Source organism: Pleuronectes platessa, chromosome 24 (genome assembly GCF_947347685.1).
Source record: "Pleuronectes platessa chromosome 24, fPlePla1.1, whole genome shotgun sequence".
NCBI classification, from domain to species: Eukaryota; Metazoa; Chordata; class Actinopteri; order Pleuronectiformes; family Pleuronectidae; genus Pleuronectes; species Pleuronectes platessa.
In genome coordinates this window covers 11,260,776-11,275,775 of record NC_070649.1, presented here as the reverse complement: position 1 = coordinate 11,275,775, position 15,000 = coordinate 11,260,776, and the positions used below count along the sequence as shown (strand labels likewise).

Here is a 15,000-nt window from a genome sequence, read left to right as displayed (position 1 = left end):
TCCTCAAAGTTAAATTTAATAATCAAGTTCAATCACTGCCGTACTCGGCTAAATTCAGCACAGCGCCAGGGGCAGAATATTTCAGGGTGATTCACGATAAGCAGGCAAGAGTGTGCAGGATGTGTATTCAGCCGGGGCACCTGATGAGAGAGTGCCCTGAGTTTCAATGTCACAGGTGTGGAGTACAGGGGCACTTCGCCAGGGAATGCGGCAAAGATGTAAAAAAATGTGATCTATGCAGGAACCGGACGGATGAGTGCAGGTGCAATAGGAGTGAGACCGAAGAAGGGAAGGGGGAGGAGGTGAATGGGAGTGAGGAGGGGAGCGAAAGTGAGAGCAGTGAGGAGGGTGACTCGGTGGGTATGGAAAGCATAGAGGAGGAACACGTACAGGGAGAGGTTACTATGGCAGGGACGAGAGGGGGGCTGCGAGAGGAGAGGGAAAGGGAGGAGGACACAATGAAGATAGTTGCGGACGTGCGGGATGGAGAGCGGGCGCAGACGGAGACGACCAAAGGGGAGAGGGGCAGAGAGGAGAAACTAGAGCGGCAGTCGAGCAAGGAGAGAGGTCGAAGGAATGACGCGGCGGCGGCTGCAGAGGGGAGTAGAGATGCGCAGACGGTGAGGACGGAGGAGAAGGGCTCGACTGACGGACGGAGAGGCGGAGTGGAGAATGCAGACCTGGAGGCAAAGGAAAGGATGCAGCACGGTGATGAGAAGACGGAAGAGAGGAGAGAAGTGCAAAGTGGAGTAACTCCCACCGGGTCTGGAGAGGACACCCACACGTCACAAACGGTAGGATCCGAGACTGACATGGAGTTATTGGAGGAAATTAGTCTAATAAGGAAGAGACAGAACACCGAGAGGCACAAGAGGATTAGCAAGAAAAGTAAGAGCAAGAACAAAAAATGAAAACAAAAATACTGCTTATAATGTTAACAATTATTTCAATAAATGCAAGGGGGCTAAAAAATAAAATCAAAAGACATCAGATCTATGGAGAGAGTAACTATGATATAATATGCATACAGGAAACACACTGGGATGAGAGATGTATGAAAGAGGTGGAGGATGAATGGAGAGGAGATGTGTATGCAAATAATGGGGAAGGGAATGCAAGGGGTGTAGCAATATTAACAAAAAAAGGAGTGATAGGGAATGTGAGAAGGTGTGAAGATGAGGGAGAGGGGAGGGTTATAGGGATCAAATTCGAATATATGAATGAGGGAATGAAGCTGGTGAATGTGTATGTGCCGAATGAGGAGAAAGAAAGAAAGGTGATGTTTGAAAGGATGGGAATGATGTGTGAAGACAACTGTATGATTGTGGGCGACTTTAATGTGTGGTGTGGGAAACTGGATGTATCAGCAAACATGCACTTTAAAAATGACACAACAAGGGAGGCATTAGAAAAAGTTAAAAGTATGAAAGGAATGAATGATGTATGGAGAGATAGGAATCCAGAGGGGAGGGAGTATTCAAGAATACAAAGGGTAAAAGGGGAAATAAAACAAAGTAGGATAGATTTATTATTAAGCACTAAAAGCATAGCAGACAGGATAAAAGGGATAGAATACAAAACTACAACGTACAGTGACCATAAGATGTTAAAATTTACAATAGGGGGGGAAACAAAGAGGAGAGGAGGGGGAGTGTGGTGCATGAATGGACAGTTGCTTAAAAATGAAAAATATAATAAAGAAGTGAAAGAGTATATAAGGTGGGAGATGAGTGACAGTATGTATGAGGAAGACACAGGGAGGTGGTGGGAGAGGTTAAAAGAGGGGATAAGGAATATGAGCAAAAAACACAGTAGGAGCAGGGGAAAGAAAGAGAGAGAGAGGGAAAACAAATTAAAAGAGGAGGTAGAGAGAGAAGAGAAGAAAGCAGGGGAAGGGGGTAATTATGATATCGAGGGATATATAAGGAAGAAAGATGAACTGAAAGAAATAGAACAGTGGAAATGTAAAGGAGCAATAATAAGAAGTAGAGCGAAGTATGCAATAGAGGGAGAAAAATGTACAGGTTATTTCTTAGGGCTAGAAAAAGCAAGGCAGGAGAAAAATTATTTTGAGCGAGTAGAAGGAAAGAGAGGTGAAAAAATAACTGACTTTGTAGGGATAGTTGAAAGAATAGAAGAATTTTATAGACAGCTATACAGGAAAGAGGAGGTAGATGATGAGAGTAGCAGGGAAGTCATAAACAAGATAGAGGCTAAATTGAGTGATGAGGATAGAGAAATGTGTGAGGGAGAGATCAGTAAAGGTGAGATAGAGATAGCAATAAATGGGTTAGGGAGAAATAAAAGTCCAGGGATAGATGGGATAATAGGGGAATTTTATATAGAATTCAGAGTAGAACTAGCGCCAGTGTTAGAGAAGCTATTCAGGGATATAGAGGGGAAGGGAGGAATGCCGCACAGTATGACAACAGGATTAGTTAGCATAATTTACAAAAAAGGGAACAGGGATAAACTGGAAAACTACAGACCACTCACGGTGTTAAATGGAGATTACAAAATACTAGCAAAGGTGTTAGCAAATAGGATGAAGGAAGTGATAGGGACGGTGGTGGGAAGAACACAAGCATATAGTATACCAGGGAGAGACATAGCGGACACAGTAAGTAGTATTAGGGACACAATAACATACATGAGGGAGAATAGTGAAGGGATAGTAGTTAGTTTAGATCTGAACAAAGCATTTGATAGGGTAGATCACGGGTATTTATACAAAGTATTAGAGAAGGTGGGATTTGGGGAGAGGATGATAGGATGGGTTGGGAGATTATACGAGGGAGCAGCCAGTAGGATAAAAGTTAATGGGACAATAACAAATGAAATCAGATTAGAAAGATCAGTGAGGCAGGGATGTCCGCTATCAGCGTTGCTATATGCACTATCGGCAGAGCCGTTGGCGGCACTCATCATGCAAAACAAGAAGATTAGGGGCATAGGGTTACCAGGGGGACAGGAGAGCACACTTTACCAGTACGCAGACGACACAACGGTGACAGTAAGAGATAGGGAAAGCGTAGAAGAGGTACTACAAAGCGTAGAGCAGTATGGCAGGGCATCAGGAGCACGAGTAAACAGAGAAAAATCAGAAATAATGCATTTTGGAGAAAGAGGAGAAGGGACAGGAGAGACAGGATTGAGGGAAAACAAAGACTATTTCAAGGTGTTAGGAGTGAATTTAGGAATTAAAGGAAAGGAAGGGAGGGATAGGCAATACGAAGGGATAGTGAACAGTATCAGGAAGACATTAGGATTCTGGAAAAAAAGAAGATTAAAACTAAAAGGGAAGGTGATAGTGGTGAATTCGCTCATAATGAGTAGGCTGGTATATGTGATGAATGTGATGGATGTGCCAGAGAAAGTGATGAAAGAGGTGGAAGGGATGGTAAACAATTTTTTGTGGGAGGGGAGGGGAGTTAGAGTGGCAAGGGAAGTGCTAGAAAATGAGTATGAGGACGGGGGACTAAAACTAGTGAATTTAGAAGGGAAAAAGAAAGCACTCAGGGTAAAAATGATGGTAAGATACTTAAAAGATAACAGGGATCAAGTGTGGAAGGTGTTTTTGAGTGATGCAATAAATAAATGTGGTGGATGTGGAGAGAGTGGAGTGTACATGGTACTAAAAAAAGGAATGATGGATGGTGCGACTGAAATATACAAAGAGATGCTTGGAGCGTGGGGAGAGTTTGTGAGAGGAGTGAAGTATGAATGCAAGAATGTGAGGCAGGTATGGGAGCAACCAGTGTTTTTAAACCCAAAAATTCTGGAAGAGGGAGAAACTATTTTCAACAGGGTGATATGGAGGGCAGGGATAAGAAAGGTAAAGGATATGGTGTATGAGTATATACCAGGCTTCATGGGAGCACAGGTGATTGTGGACGAAGTAAGAAGGGATGGGGATGAAATATGGTTGGGGACAGCAAAAGGAGTAATAGAGAAAATAAAGAAAGCAATGCCTAAAGAATGGAAGGAAATGATTGAGAGAGAGAATGAGGAGAGGGGGGAAGATAAAATAGAGATGTATGTGGGAGAAGGAGAATGCAAGGTGACACTGGCTAATGTGAAAACCAGAGTGTTTTATAAATGTATGAGAGGGAAAGAGATAAGGAGACCGGCTGCAGAGAAAGTGTGGAGCAGAGTTATGAAAGGAATGGATGAAGAGAGCATATGGGAGAATCTGAGAGTGAAAGGGAATAGCATCGAATGCGAGCATTTTGATTTCATGTTAAGGCACAACCGGATTTTTAATAATCTAATAATAAGTAAGTTTGACTGCAATGTGGGGAAGGAGTGCGATGTATGTGGTGAGGAAGTGGAAACATGTATGCATGAGTTTGTTGAATGTAAAGAACTAAGGGGATATTTTGAAAAAATAAAGATGTTAATAAATAAATGTTGGAAAGGGAAATGGGCAGAAAGAATGGAATGGAAGAAGCTGTGGCTGTTTGGTGTGAATGAAAGTCAGAATGGATGCAATGTGAACCTAATGAACTATGTGCTGAGCCATGCTAGATATGCACTGAAAATAAGAAGGAACACAGCTCACTATGAGAAAAGAAAATGTGATGTGTGGACTGTGTTTAAAAACTTAACAGAAAGAGACGTGAGACAGAGATGGGGCTATATTGAAGAAAACGAGTTCAGAAAAGGTTTTGTGGATGGAAGTACTTTTATTGAAATAGAAAAAGGAGATGTGAATGAGGTAAGAATGAATTTTGGTTGAAAGGGATGTGTTTTTTTTTTTTTTTTTTTAGGATTTGATTTTGATTTTAATAATTTATTGATTTGTGTGTTTTCTGTGGAAAATAATATGCATAATGTACAGGACTGGGAAGGGGATGACATATCACAAAATGTGTTAAAATGTAATGTACATAAATATGCATAAAATGTAATGCAAAATATTTTTGATAATAAAAAAAAAAAAAAAAAAAAAAAAAAAAATACGCCCGATCTCGTCTGATCTCGGAAGCTAAGCAGGGTCGGGCCTGGTTAGTACTTGGATGGTAGACTGCCTGGGAATACCAGGAGCTGTAAGCTTTTTTCCAATTTTACCTGACGTATTTACATGTATAAAGAAGGCTCAGTGGGTGGCTTCATTAGCTTACGGCCACACCAACCTGAATACGCCCGATCTCGTCTGATCTCGGAAGCTAAGCAGGGTCGGGCCTGGTTAGTACTTGGATGGGAGACTGCCTGGGAATACCACGTGCTGTAAGCTTTTTCCACTTTTACTTGACGTATTTACATGTATAAATAAGGCTCAGTGGGTGGCTTCATTCGCTTACAGCCACACTAACCTGAATACGCCCGATCTCGTCTGATCTCGGAAGCTAAGCAGGGTCGGGCCTGGTTAGTACTTGGATGGGAGACTGCCTGGGAATACCAGGTGCTGTAAGCTTTTTTCCGCTTTTACCTGACGTATTTACATGTATAAATAAGGCTCAGTGGGTGGCGTCATTCGCTTACGGCCACACCAACCTGAATACGCCCGATCTCGTCTGATCTCGGAAGCTAAGCAGGGTCGGGCCTGGTTAGTACTTGGATGGGAGACTGCCTGGGAATACCAGGTGCTGTAAGCTTTTTTCCGCTTTTACCTGACGTACTTACATGTATAAATAAGGCTCAGTGGGTGGCTTCATTCGCTTACGGCCACACCAACCTGAATACGCCCGATCTCGTCTGATCTCGGAAGCTAAGCAGGGTCGGGCCTGGTTAGTACTTGGATGGGAGACTGCCTGGGAATACCAGGTGCTGTAAGCTTTTTTCCGCTTTTACCTGACGTATTTACATGTATAAATAAGGCTCAGTGGGTGGCTTCATTCGCTTACGGCCACACCAACCTGAATACCCCCGATCTCGTCTGATCTCGGAAGCTAAGCAGGGTTGGGCCTGGTTAGTACTTGGATGGGAGACTGCCTGGGAATACCAGGTGCTGTAAGCTTTTTTCCGCTTTTACCTGACGTATTTACATGTATAAATAAGGCTCAGTGGGTGGCTTCATTCGCTTACGGCCACACCAACCTGAATACGCCCGATCTCGTCTGATCTCGGAAGCTAAGCAGGGTCGGGCCTGGTTAGTACTTGGATGGGAGACTTCCTGGGAATACCAGGTGCTGTAAGCTTTTTTCCGCTTTTACCTGTGTTACGTGTGGCCAGGAGGTGGGGCTCTGTGTGAGAATGTGTGTTTGTGCCTCTCTCTGCACCTTTCTCTCTCTCTCCACGCAGCCAGTCCTCAGGTGAGACTCATTACCTCGTCAGCTGGAGCTGACTTAAGGAGGCTGTGAATTTCTTTCTCGCTCTCTATTCTTCCATGCAGGTGAACGGGTGAGGAGACCGAGGCTCCGGTTTCCCCCATGCCAGAAGTCCTTTTGAGTTTTTGTTATGTTGGTAGTTGGTTCGGGGGTTCCCGGTAGTCCTGTTTTCGGATAACCTTTTTCTTTCATTTAGGTAGTGGGTTATTTAGGCAGACTTAGTTCGGGGGGTGAACACTGACTTCGACGGCCGATGGCTGGCTCAGTGTTCCCCTCTCTTTTGTTTGTTTTGGCCGGGAACCTCCAACCCTTTTGGTTTGTTGCCTTTCTAAATATTTGTTTGTTTCAACCAATAAACATTTGTTATTATTTAGTGGCAACAGTTGTTTCTGATTCGTTTATTTGATGTGTTCCGGGCCTCACGAGCCATTTCTTATAGGTCCGTAACAACCTGACGTATTTACATGTATAAATAAGGCTCAGTGGGTGGCTTCATTCGCTTACGGCCACACCAGCCTGAATACGCCCGATCTCGTCTGATCTCGGAAGATAAGCAGGGTCGGGCCTGGTTAGTACTTGGATGGGAGACTGCCTGGGAATACCAGGTGCTGTAAGCTTTTTTCCGCTTTTACCTGACGTATTTACATGTATAAATAAGGCTCAGTGGGTGGCTTCATTCGCTTACGGCCACACCAACCTGAATACGCCCGATCTCGTCTGATCTCGGAAGCTAAGCAGGGTCGGGCCTGGTTAGTACTTGGATGGGAGACTGCCTGGGAATACCAGGTGCTGTAAGCTTTTTTCCGCTTTTACCTGAATTATTTACATGTATAAATAAGGCTCAGTGGGTGGCTTCATTCGCTTACGGCCACACCAACCTGAATACGCCCGATCTCGTCTGATCTCGGAAGCTAAGCAGGGTCGGGCCTGGTTAGTACTTGGATGGGAGACTGCCTGGGAATACCAGGTGCTGTAAGCTTTTTTCCGCTTTTACCTGACGTATTTACATGTATAAATAAGGCTCAGTGGGTGGCTTCATTCGCTTACGGCCATACCACCCTGAACACGCCCGATCTCGTCTGATCCCGTTCAGGTGTGCAAGCAGGAAGTGAGCAGAGAGCAGAGAGCAGTCGAGTGTTTGTTGGGACCGCGTGTGCTTGTGAGGCATAAGGTGCATTTGTGATAGTTTTATGTGTGATTCATTTCCCCTGCAGCCTGGCTGTTTGGGGGATTGTTTCATACTTTCTGTGATTGGATGGATAATTTGATAAATGACAAAATAGAAGGTAAGGCCACTTTGATTAATGCAGAACCCGAGTTTGATTATGCTTCTAGTGATTGGGGGGAAGAACTTGTGAAGGAAAACATGGAAGTTAAGGACAGTTTGGCACATGTAGAACGGGAGAATGATTCTGGAAATATTGAAGCCAGCGAGAAAGGAATAACCCAGGAGATCAATTCCGTAATTAGGCCTATTGATAAAGCAAACATGGCGAATGGTAGGAGAGATAAAGAGAGACAGGGAGAAAGTGAGGGTGATTGTGGCTATAAAAAGGAGCTGACATTGATTGTAGAGCCCGTCGGTGAGGATTACATTACCATGATGGAACTGTTGCGGGAAATCAAGGAAAAGTGTGGGATTGTTCTGGCATGCAGGGTCAAAAGTATGAACACTTACGAGATCACCATGCAGGAGGGAAAGGGCAAGAAAAGGTTATTAGATGGCTTCAAAATCGAAAACACTCGGGTGACTGCCAAGGAAGTTCGCAGCAATGAAATTGTTGTTTCATTTCTAAACTTGCCATCTTATATCACTGATGCTGAAATTAGGCAGAAACTCTCAACGTGGGGCGTGAGGGCGATTTCGCCCATCAAAAGAAGGAATTGGCCTGGGACAGACGTGGTGGACGGGACAAGGTTCTGTAAAGTACAATTTACTGAACTTGTACAGTCGCTGCCCTACTCAGCAAAGTTCGAGACACTAGACGGAGGGGAGTACTTCCGTGTAATTCATGACAGGCAGGTGAAGGTCTGCAGGCTGTGCATCCAGCCAGGACATATTTTAAGAGAATGCCCAGACTTCACCTGTTATAAATGCAAGCGCCAGGGACACTATGCTAGGGAGTGTGACTTACAGGGGGGGAGGCGCGGAGAGGAGAGGACGGTGGACGCGGAGCCAGCCGGCGGCGACGAGCGCGTTTCCTGGTCCGAGGAGGAGCAACGACAGCAGGACGAGGACACCGGAGCTGCCAGCGGGGGTGAAATTACCCCATCCACCATCGGCAGCAGTGCGGATGGAGTGTCCGGTGAGACGGGTTGCATGACGGGAGGAGCATCCGGGCAAAGTATGGAGGAAGGTGCTAGCAAAGCACCCAAAACTCCCTCAGCCCGGGCGAGTGAACGAAGAGGCGACCGACCAGGAGAGGTGGAGGCCCCGGATTGCAGTGAGGCTCCAGGGGACGGCGGGGCTGCTGCTGCTGCTGCTGCTGCTGCTGCTGCTGCTGCGACTGCTTCACCTAAGGAGCCAGACGATTCGAGCATGGAGGTGGTGGAGACAAGAACATCGGGAGAAGGAGAGTCGATGGACTACGAGGCGGTGAAAGCCAGCAGGAAGAGAATGAGAAAAAAGAGGGACAAAAGGGAGCCAAAAGAGCGGAAGGTATGAACAATCGAGCATCTCTGGAAATCGGTTGTCAGGAGAAATGTGGGTTTGATCTTTAAATATGGTGCTGAGGACTTTGCTGAATGTTTTATTGACGGGTGTGGCTTTATATCTGTAACATCGGAAGGGAAACTAGCATTTAATTTCTGGGTGTGCCTCTATGTTTATCAGGCGCACGTGTTATTATTAAGTGATTTATTTTTCTTTCTTTTTTATCATTTTTTGAGTTTTGTTATCCCTTAACATGAATGTGATTCCTGTGTGTATGTCATTGTTTTGTGTAAATATTTACAGATGAATGTCGTTTGTATATATAAATTGGTATTTTTGATAATAAAAAAAAAAAAAAAAAAAAAATACGCCCGATCTCGTCTGATCTCGGAAGCTAAGCAGGGTCGGGCCTGGTTAGTACTTGGATGGGAGACTGCCTGGGAATACCAGGTGCTGTAAGCTTTTTTCCGCTTTTACCTGACGTATTTACATGTATAAATAAGGCTCAGTGGGTGGCTTCATTTGCTTACGGCCACACCAACCTGAATACACCCGATCTCGGAAGCTAAGCAGGGTCGGGCCTGGTTAGTACTTGGATGGGAGACTGCCTGGCAATACCAGGTGCTGTAAGCTTTTTCCACTTTTACCTGACGTATTTACATGTATAAATAAGGCTCAGTGAGTGGCTTCATTCGCTTACGGCCACACCAACCTGAATAAGCCCGATCTCGTCTGATCTCGGAAGCTAAGCAGGGTCGGGCCTGGTTAGTACTGGGGTGGGAGACTGCCTGGGAATACCAGGTGCTGTAAGCTTTTTTCCGCTTTTACCTGACGTATTTACATGTATAAATAAGGCTCAGTGGGTGGCTTCATTCGCTTACGGCCACACCAACCTGAATACGCCCGATCTCGTCTGATCTCGGAAGCTAAGCAGGGTCGGGCCTGGTTAGTACTTGGATGGGGGACTGCCTGGGAATACCAGGTGCTGTAAGCTTTTTTCCGCTTTTACCTGACGTATTTACATGTATAAATAAGGCTCAGTGGGTGGCTTCATTCGCTTACTGCCACACCAACCTGAATACGTCTGATCTCGGAAGCTAAGCAGGGTCGGGCCTGGTTAGTACTTGGATGGGAGACTGCCTGGGAATACCAGGTGCTGTAAGCTTTTTTCCGCTTTTACCTGACGTATTTACATGTATAAATAAGGCTCAGTGGGTGGCTTCATTCGCTTACGGCCACACCAACCTGAATACGTCTGATCTCGGAAGCTAAGCAGGGTCGGGCCTGGTTAGTACTTGGATGGGAGACTGCCTGGGAATACCAGGTGCTGTAAGCTTTTTTCCGCTTTTACCTGTCGTATTTACATGTATAAATAAGGCTCAGTGGGTGGCTTCATTCGCTTACGGCCACACCAACCAGAACGCACCACTGAGACGAGGTCATCAGAGCGCGACGGCAACACGGCAGCGGATTACCAGGAGAAGGTCATTAAAGTCTTTTCCTACCGGAGCATATTCACAGTTTGAATCAATCCAACCGGACAATAGAGTTGAGATTGTTTTGTTGACATTACGTGTTCCCCCGTGGCAGTGACGCACTGTACGGGGGGCCCGATGCTGGCCGAAATGGCGGAAGGGAAAAAGGAGCAAGGCGGCAGCGATGCTGTCCTCAGCGGAGAGAGCAAGGAGGTAAATAATTACACAATGCTGAACAAACAAAGCACAGAAGTGTTAAGAGATGGGAGAAAGCTAACTGTGGTGGTTGAGGCAGAGGGTGAGAGCGTGACAACGGCGATGGATCTGATGAGGTGTGTGCGCGAATTGTGCGGTGGGCTGCTGGGCTGCAGGTTCTTGACCGAAAACAAATTTGAAATGACAATGAGCCACCCAAGAGGCAAAGAAAGGCTGATGGAGGGGTTCAAGATGGGTGAAACCAGGGTGCATGCCAGGGAGATTGTCAATGACGAGCTGGTGGTGTCGTTTATGAACCTGCCATTTTATGTTGAGGACCAGGAAATACTGGAGAAGCTACGGACCTGGGGTGTGTCGGCTGCGTCCCCGATTAAGAGGAGGATGTGGCCTGGGACAAATGTTGCGGATGGGACACGGTTCCTCAAAGTTAAATTTAATAATCAAGTTCAATCACTGCCGTACTCGGCTAAATTCAGCACAGCGCTAGGGGCAGAATATTTCAGGGTGATTCACGATAAGCAGGCAAGAGTGTGCAGGATGTGTATTCAGCCGGGGCACCTGATGAGAGAGTGCCCTGAGTTTCAATGTCACAGGTGTGGAGTACAGGGGCACTTCGCCAGGGAATGCGGCAAAGATGTAAAAAAATGTGATCTATGCAGGAACCGGACGGATGAGTGCAGGTGCAATAGGAGTGAGACCGAAGAAGGGAAGGGGGAGGAGGTGAATGGGAGTGAGGAGGGGAGCGAAAGTGAGAGCAGTGAGGAGGGTGACTCGGTGGGTATGGAAAGCATAGAGGAGGAACACGTACAGGGAGAGGTTACTATGGCAGGGACGAGAGGGGGGCTGCGAGAGGAGAGGGAAAGGGAGGAGGACACAATGAAGATAGTCGCGGACGTGCGGGATGGAGAGCGGGCGCAGACGGAGACGACCAAAGGGGAGAAGGGCAGAGAGGAGAAACTAGAGCGGCAGTCGAGCAAGGAGAGAGGTCGAAGGAATGACGCGGCGGCGGCTGCAGAGGGGAGTAGAGATGCGCAGACGGTGAGGACGGAGGAGAAGGGCTCGACTGACGGACGGAGAGGCGGAGTGGAGAATGCAGACCTGGAGGCAAAGGAAAGGATGCAGCACGGTGATGAGAAGACGGAAGAGAGGAGAGAAGTGCAAAGTGGAGTAACTCCCACCGGGTCTGGAGAGGACACCCACACGTCACAAACGGTAGGATCCGAGACTGACATGGAGTTATTGGAGGAAATTAGTCTAATAAGGAAGAGACAGAACACCGAGAGGCACAAGAGGATTAGCAAGAAAAGTAAGAGCAAGAACAAAAAATGAAAACAAAAATACTGCTTATAATGTTAACAATTATTTCAATAAATGCAAGGGGGCTAAAAAATAAAATCAAAAGACATCAGATCTATGGAGAGAGTAACTATGATATAATATGCATACAGGAAACACACTGGGATGAGAGATGTATGAAAGAGGTGGAGGATGAATGGAGAGGAGATGTGTATGCAAATAATGGGGAAGGGAATGCAAGGGGTGTAGCAATATTAACAAAAAAAGGAGTGATAGGGAATGTGAGAAGGTGTGAAGATGAGGGAGAGGGGAGGGTTATAGGGATCAAATTCGAATATATGAATGAGGGAATGAAGCTGGTGAATGTGTATGTGCCGAATGAGGAGAAAGAAAGAAAGGTGATGTTTGAAAGGATGGGAATGATGTGTGATGACAACTGTATGATTGTGGGCGACTTTAATGTGTGGTGTGGGAAACTGGATGTATCAGCAAACATGCACTTTAAAAATGACACAACAAGGGAGGCATTAGAAAAAGTTAAAAGTATGAAAGGAATGAATGATGTATGGAGAGATAGGAATCCAGAGGGGAGGGAGTATTCAAGAATACAAAGGGTAAAAGGGGAAATAAAACAAAGTAGGATAGATTTATTATTAAGCACTAAAAGCATAGCAGACAGGATAAAAGGGATAGAATACAAAACTACAACGTACAGTGACCATAAGATGTTAAAATTTACAATAGGGGGGGAAACAAAGAGGAGAGGAGGGGGAGTGTGGTGCATGAATGGACAGTTGCTTAAAAATGAAAAATATAATAAAGAAGTGAAAGAGTATATAAGGTGGGAGATGAGTGACAGTATGTATGAGGAAGACACAGGGAGGTGGTGGGAGAGGTTAAAAGAGGGGATAAGGAATATGAGCAAAAAACACAGTAGGAGCAGGGGAAAGAAAGAGAGAGAGAGGGAAAACAAATTAAAAGAGGAGGTAGAGAGAGAAGAGAAGAAAGCAGGGGAAGGGGGTAATTATGATATCGAGGGATATATAAGGAAGAAAGATGAACTGAAAGAAATAGAACAGTGGAAATGTAAAGGAGCAATAATAAGAAGTAGAGCGAAGTATGCAATAGAGGGAGAAAAATGTACAGGTTATTTCTTAGGGCTAGAAAAAGCAAGGCAGGAGAAAAATTATTTTGAGCGAGTAGAAGGAAAGAGAGGTGAAAAAAGAACTGACTTTGTAGGGATAGTTGAAAGAATAGAAGAATTTTATAGACAGCTATACAGGAAAGAGGAGGTAGATGATGAGAGTAGCAGGGAAGTCATAAACAAGATAGAGGCTAAATTGAGTGATGAGGATAGAGAAATGTGTGAGGGAGAGATCAGTAAAGGTGAGATAGAGATAGCAATAAATGGGTTAGGGAGAAATAAAAGTCCAGGGATAGATGGGATAATAGGGGAATTTTATATAGAATTCAGAGTAGAACTAGCGCCAGTGTTAGAGAAGCTATTCAGGGATATAGAGGGGAAGGGAGGAATGCCGCACAGTATGACAACAGGATTAGTTAGCATAATTTACAAAAAAGGGAACAGGGATAAACTGGAAAACTACAGACCACTCACGGTGTTAAATGGAGATTACAAAATACTAGCAAAGGTGTTAGCAAATAGGATGAAGGAAGTGATAGGGACGGTGGTGGGAAGAACACAAGCATATAGTATACCAGGGAGAGACATAGCGGACACAGTAAGTAGTATTAGGGACACAATAACATACATGAGGGAGAATAGTGAAGGGATAGTAGTTAGTTTAGATCTGAACAAAGCATTTGATAGGGTAGATCACGGGTATTTATACAAAGTATTAGAGAAGGTGGGATTTGGGGAGAGGATGATAGGATGGGTTGGGAGATTATACGAGGGAGCAGCCAGTAGGATAAAAGTTAATGGGACAATAACAAATGAAATCAGATTAGAAAGATCAGTGAGGCAGGGATGTCCGCTATCAGCGTTGCTATATGCACTATCGGCAGAGCCGTTGGCGGCACTCATCATGCAAAACAAGAAGATTAGGGGCATAGGGTTACCAGGGGGACAGGAGAGCACACTTTACCAGTACGCAGACGACACAACGGTGACAGTAAGAGATAGGGAAAGCGTAGAAGAGGTACTACAAAGCGTAGAGCAGTATGGCAGGGCATCAGGAGCACGAGTAAACAGAGAAAAATCAGAAATAATGCATTTTGGAGAAAGAGGAGAAGGGACAGGAGAGACAGGATTGAGGGAAAACAAAGACTATTTCAAGGTGTTAGGAGTGAATTTAGGAATTAAAGGAAAGGAAGGGAGGGATAGGCAATACGAAGGGATAGTGAACAGTATCAGGAAGACATTAGGATTCTGGAAAAAAAGAAGATTAAAACTAAAAGGGAAGGTGATAGTGGTGAATTCGCTCATAATGAGTAGGCTGGTATATGTGATGAATGTGATGGATGTGCCAGAGAAAGTGATGAAAGAGGTGGAAGGGATGGTAAACAATTTTTTGTGGGAGGGGAGGGGAGTTAGAGTGGCAAGGGAAGTGCTAGAAAATGAGTATGAGGACGGGGGACTAAAACTAGTGAATTTAGAAGGGAAAAAGAAAGCACTCAGGGTAAAAATGATGGTAAGATACTTAAAAGATAACAGGGATCAAGTGTGGAAGGTGTTTTTGAGTGATGCAATAAATAAATGTGGTGGATGTGGAGAGAGTGGAGTGTACATGGTACTAAAAAAAGGAATGATGGATGGTGCGACTGAAATATACAAAGAGATGCTTGGAGCGTGGGGAGAGTTTGTGAGAGGAGTGAAGTATGAATGCAAGAATGTGAGGCAGGTATGGGAGCAACCAGTGTTTTTAAACCCAAAAATTCTGGAAGAGGGAGAAACTATTTTCAACAGGGTGATATGGAGGGCAGGGATAAGAAAGGTAAAGGATATGGTGTATGAGTATATACCAGGCTTCATGGGAGCACAGGTGATTGTGGACGAAGTAAGAAGGGATGGGGATGAAATATGGTTGGGGACAGCAAAAGGAGTAATAGAGAAAATAAAGAAAGCAAT

General features: G+C 45.1%; 11 non-coding genes and 3 pseudogenes across 11 annotated transcripts; all 14 read left to right on the top strand.

Annotated features, from left to right (window-relative positions):
- Nucleotides 1-5,117: 5,117 nt before the first annotated feature.
- Nucleotides 5,118-5,236, top strand: LOC128434047 (5S ribosomal RNA). Its single transcript, XR_008336745.1, has one exon. It is a non-coding gene; the product is annotated as a 5S ribosomal RNA (ribosomal RNA).
- A 61-nt stretch (nucleotides 5,237-5,297) lies between these two features.
- On the top strand, nucleotides 5,298-5,416 carry LOC128432890 (5S ribosomal RNA). Its single transcript, XR_008335631.1, has one exon. It is a non-coding gene; the product is annotated as a 5S ribosomal RNA (ribosomal RNA).
- Nucleotides 5,417-5,478: 62 nt separating this feature from the next.
- Nucleotides 5,479-5,597, top strand: LOC128434022 (5S ribosomal RNA). The gene has a single exon (XR_008336722.1). It is a non-coding gene; the product is annotated as a 5S ribosomal RNA (ribosomal RNA).
- A 62-nt stretch (nucleotides 5,598-5,659) lies between these two features.
- Nucleotides 5,660-5,778, top strand: LOC128434011 (5S ribosomal RNA). Its single transcript, XR_008336711.1, has one exon. It is a non-coding gene; the product is annotated as a 5S ribosomal RNA (ribosomal RNA).
- A 62-nt stretch (nucleotides 5,779-5,840) lies between these two features.
- On the top strand, nucleotides 5,841-5,959 carry LOC128432168 (5S ribosomal RNA). Its single transcript, XR_008334937.1, has one exon. It is a non-coding gene; the product is annotated as a 5S ribosomal RNA (ribosomal RNA).
- Nucleotides 5,960-6,021: 62 nt separating this feature from the next.
- LOC128432170 (5S ribosomal RNA) lies at nucleotides 6,022-6,140 on the top strand. Its single transcript, XR_008334939.1, has one exon. It is a non-coding gene; the product is annotated as a 5S ribosomal RNA (ribosomal RNA).
- Nucleotides 6,141-6,767: 627 nt separating this feature from the next.
- Nucleotides 6,768-6,886, top strand: LOC128432357 (5S ribosomal RNA). Its single transcript, XR_008335121.1, has one exon. It is a non-coding gene; the product is annotated as a 5S ribosomal RNA (ribosomal RNA).
- Nucleotides 6,887-6,948: 62 nt separating this feature from the next.
- On the top strand, nucleotides 6,949-7,067 carry LOC128433999 (5S ribosomal RNA). The gene has a single exon (XR_008336700.1). It is a non-coding gene; the product is annotated as a 5S ribosomal RNA (ribosomal RNA).
- A 62-nt stretch (nucleotides 7,068-7,129) lies between these two features.
- LOC128433988 (5S ribosomal RNA) lies at nucleotides 7,130-7,248 on the top strand. Its single transcript, XR_008336689.1, has one exon. It is a non-coding gene; the product is annotated as a 5S ribosomal RNA (ribosomal RNA).
- Nucleotides 7,249-9,446: 2,198 nt separating this feature from the next.
- Nucleotides 9,447-9,555, top strand: LOC128435781 (uncharacterized; annotated as a pseudogene).
- A 61-nt stretch (nucleotides 9,556-9,616) lies between these two features.
- On the top strand, nucleotides 9,617-9,735 carry LOC128433657 (5S ribosomal RNA). The gene has a single exon (XR_008336364.1). It is a non-coding gene; the product is annotated as a 5S ribosomal RNA (ribosomal RNA).
- A 62-nt stretch (nucleotides 9,736-9,797) lies between these two features.
- LOC128432214 (5S ribosomal RNA) lies at nucleotides 9,798-9,916 on the top strand. The gene has a single exon (XR_008334980.1). It is a non-coding gene; the product is annotated as a 5S ribosomal RNA (ribosomal RNA).
- A 62-nt stretch (nucleotides 9,917-9,978) lies between these two features.
- On the top strand, nucleotides 9,979-10,087 carry LOC128436058 (uncharacterized; annotated as a pseudogene).
- A 62-nt stretch (nucleotides 10,088-10,149) lies between these two features.
- LOC128435938 (uncharacterized) lies at nucleotides 10,150-10,258 on the top strand (annotated as a pseudogene).
- The last annotated feature ends 4,742 nt before the right edge of the window (nucleotides 10,259-15,000 follow it).